The sequence below is a fragment of the Aulonocara stuartgranti genome, assembly GCF_965226115.1.
Source record: "Aulonocara stuartgranti genome assembly, chromosome: 8".
Taxonomy (NCBI): domain Eukaryota; kingdom Metazoa; phylum Chordata; class Actinopteri; order Cichliformes; family Cichlidae; genus Aulonocara; species Aulonocara stuartgranti.
The window spans coordinates 2,613,407-2,617,400 of NC_138959.1; positions in this window are offsets into that span (position 1 = coordinate 2,613,407).

A 3,994-nucleotide genomic window follows, 5' to 3' on the forward strand; every position below is an offset into this window, starting at 1 on the left:
CTGGTTCATGTGTCTGCTTTACTTTACTTTACTTTTATGGGGCGATCGTGGCTCAAGAGTTGGGAGTTCGCCTTTTAATCGGAAGGTTGCCGGTTCGAGCCCCGGCTTGGATAGTCTCGGTCGTTGTGTCCTTGGGCAAGACACTTCACCCGTTGCCTACTGGTGGTGGTCAGAGGGCCCGGTGGCGCCAGTGTCCGGCAGTCTCGCCTCTGTCAGTGCGCCCCAGGGTGGCTGTGCTTGCCATCACCAGTGTGTGAATGTGTGTGTGAATGGATATGTAAAGCGCTTTGGGGTCCTTAGGGACTAGTAAAGCGCTATATAAATACAGGCCATTTACTTTTATGGACTGCACACTAATTATTACACAGACGACATTTCTGGCACTTTTGCCAAAGTTGAGAAGGAAATTGAACAAAACAAACAGGAAGCGGGAGGCTGAAGAGACCATCCAATGAAGACAGAAGGAACAAAATAAAACACATGAACATGATCAAGCTTCAGAGGGCTGAATTCAAAGAAACCCTGAAAAAGTGATGCAGGAGGTCAGTTTTTCTGAAATGTCATTGCAGCAACAGAAAATGGTCCTGAGTAGTTTGGACAGCCCCGATGTGCTGGAAGCATGCATTTGTGAGAACATCGGGGCGTACTCCTACTGTGTGGGGATCAGTCAGTGGCAGTGATTGCTTCATCCTCTAGAATCTACCTGCATACTCTCAGCACGTGACTTGGCCAGAGAGGAGGAACCCAGCACTCACTGCACCAGCGTGGGGTCTGGATTTCATCCTGACACCTAATGGTAGTCAGGGTGCCGTTGCCTGTAGAGGTCTGTACGTTAGCTGAACGATGTTACAGCCAGCGTAATGTTCTCCATGGCTTCTCCAGACCCTTTCATGTCTGTCACGTGTGCTCAGGGTGAACCTGCTCTCATCTGTGAAAAGCTCAGGGCAACAGCTGATGTTCTACAGGCCTCACGGTGCCGGGCAGTGAGCACGGAGACCACTAGAGGGTGTCGAGCCCTCAGGCCACGAATTTTCTTTCTGATGGTTTGGTCAGAGACATATACACAACAGTGGCCTGCTGGAGGTCATTTTGTAGCTCTGGCACAAAGGAGCAGATACCAGTCCTGATGATGGGTTAATGGCCTTCTATGGTCGCCGTGCAGCTCTCCTGAAGTCACTGACTTTAAGACTGTGCTGAGAGACACAGCGAACCTTCTGGCTGTTGGACTACCTGTGCAACCGACCATCAATATCCCAGGAGTTTCACTGATGTGATTCTATAATCCAATTTGTTGCTTTCATTTTTTGCGCAGTATATAATGCGAAAACTAAACTTCAAAGTAAAACAGGAAGTTACTGTAGGACAAATAACAGGGCAAAGTTTAGTCCTGCTGGAGCCACTGAGGTTTACACCGACGTGCAGGCTGATTTCACAAGACCTTAAAAAGTAAAAGCTGCTTTTGATTTTAGACTTTAGCTTCTGAATTATATCATGAATTCAATATTTTATGACATCTCTGCACCTATTGGAGACATACGAGAACCAGTCAAATTCAAATTCAAATTCAAATTCAAATTGTATTTGTCACGTACACAGTCATACACAGTACGATATGTAGTGAAATGCTTGGACAACTGCTCGTGACCTAAAGAAAACAAAAAAGGAAAAGGCTATGAATAAGATAGGAAATAAATATGAAAAATTAAAAAGGGTAAATTTAACTAGGAAGGAATAAAATATAAATTAAGGTTAAAAATGAAATAACTGTACAACACAAATTAGAATGAAGGGTAAATTTAACTGGGAAGAATAAGATAAAATATATAAATTAAAGTTGAAAATAAAATAACTGTACAACAAAATACACAATATAGAACTATATAAGAATGTATGAAGAAATCTAAATATAAATAAATATATACACAATAACAGCAGCTGTACAAGTATTAACCGGAAATGAAGAATATAGTGACCAGTGTTGTGCAAAACCAAAGTCCAGAAAGTCCAGTGTGTGTGTAAGAACCATATGTGTGGGTCAGTACTGTGTGGTGGTGTGATTGAGAGACCGTATCGCCTGCGGGAAGAAGCTCCTCCTCAGTCTCTCTGTGTTGGTCTTCAGGGAGCGGAATCGCTTTCCTGACCTCAACAGAGAGAACAGTCTGTTGTTGGGATGGCTGAGGTCCTTCACGATCTTCCTGGCCTTGGTCCGGCACCGCCTGCTGTAGATTGAGTGCAGGTCAGGGAGCTCGGAGCGGATGGTGCGCTCAGCTGACCGCACAACCCTCTGTAGAGCTCGTCTGTCCTGCATGGTGCTGTTCCCGAACCAGGTTAAGATGTTTCCCGCCAGGATGCTCTCTATGGTGCACGAGTAAAAGTTCCTGAGCACCTTGGAGGGCAGTTGGAAGTCTCTCAAGCGTCTGAGGTGGTAGAGACGCTGTCGGGCCTTTTTCACCACGGTGTTGATGTGACAGGACCATGACAGGTCCTGCGTGATGTGAACTCCGAGGTATTTGAAGCTTTCAAACAGGAAGTATCATTTTCTACAGGACTACAAAAAAATAAAACACCTGCCTAATGTTTGTGCGGGACCTGCTTGTGCCTGTGCATGGAGGTGAAACCACAGGGATGTGCGGTGCTGGCTGAGACTGGGAAATGACGGCAGATCCTGAGGGTTCAAAGTTTGCACTTCTGCTCCTCGAGTGACTGATCGGTGTATGTGTGATGCTGCTGTGAGAACTGGACTCACTGAAATGGACCTCTTTGTGCTGTTAGTGCATTTTTAACATTTCTGATAAATCATGTGACTTCCTGTGTCCTGCAGACCAACTCTGACCTCTGGCTCCAGTGTAAGGCTTCTGTCTTTTATATACAGTCTCATGCTGAGGTAAGCTCAGAGACACTTTGTAATCATTCCGAGTGGTGAAGCGCAGATAACAGTGAATACAACACATGCCAGAGTAGACAGAGAAATAGCAGTGCATGTGCAAGTGTGTCCACTAGGTGTCACTGAGCTGTATGCTGTAAGCCTCCTCACACACGTAGGTGCCTCCCTTTAGGCACTTTGTCCTGACTTACAGTTGGAAGAAGCCTCCATTCTTCATGCAGTGGTTTCATCGGGTGGAGGCTCTCCAAACGAACTCTTGTGAGGTGCTCGCTGGTCATTAGGTCATGATTTCCTGAGCATCAGTCCTTTAGCACCGTGAAGAGTTACATAAGATGTGTGATTAATCTGAGTGGACGCTCAATGCAGAGAGCACGTCCCCCATTGGCTCACTCAGACTGCAGTAATGAATCTAAGTTGGACTGCTCTCTGGGGGGGGGGGGGGGGGGGCTGACTGCATAACTGTGGGGAAGGATAAAGCAGCTCCATACAAATCTGTATCACATAAAAACTCATTGCCTAATAGTGTGTTGACCTTGTTTCACCAGCTCAGCTATGAGCCATCAGGGAGTGTCTGTGTTCCCGTGCATGCTGAGGATGTTCAAGTTCTAGCAGACTTTAATCTGTTTGTAGGGCTGGCGAGTTTCTCGGTTTCTTTTTATGCCACGTTTCATGGCCATAAACCTGCCGCTGCCACGTGGGACAGTCACCAGTGTAATAGACAGTGACCATTCAGAGTGTATGCTGCTCCACACTCAGCTTTAAACGCACACCACCATCCAAGTAGTTGTAGTGTGGCCCCCTGGGCTCAGAAATGAAGGGTAAATGCCAAAAGTGCAGTTCCTCTATTGGCCACTGGGGGCTCCAAAAATGCCTCAGTCTCCATCGGTCCCCATAGACTCTCATGTTAAAATGTACAAGTTTAGAGCAGAAATAAACATGTTTAGCTCCTGCTATAAGTAATGGTTTTGATTTCTACGGATAATTTCCTTTCATGATAACTGTGGAGAGGCATGACTTTATTCATAATGCATTCCTTTGGATGCTAGTAAGATCTAAAGTTCCATCCAAAAAGCTTCTGCCTCAGATTGGGTGTTGCTGTCTCAGAGGAGC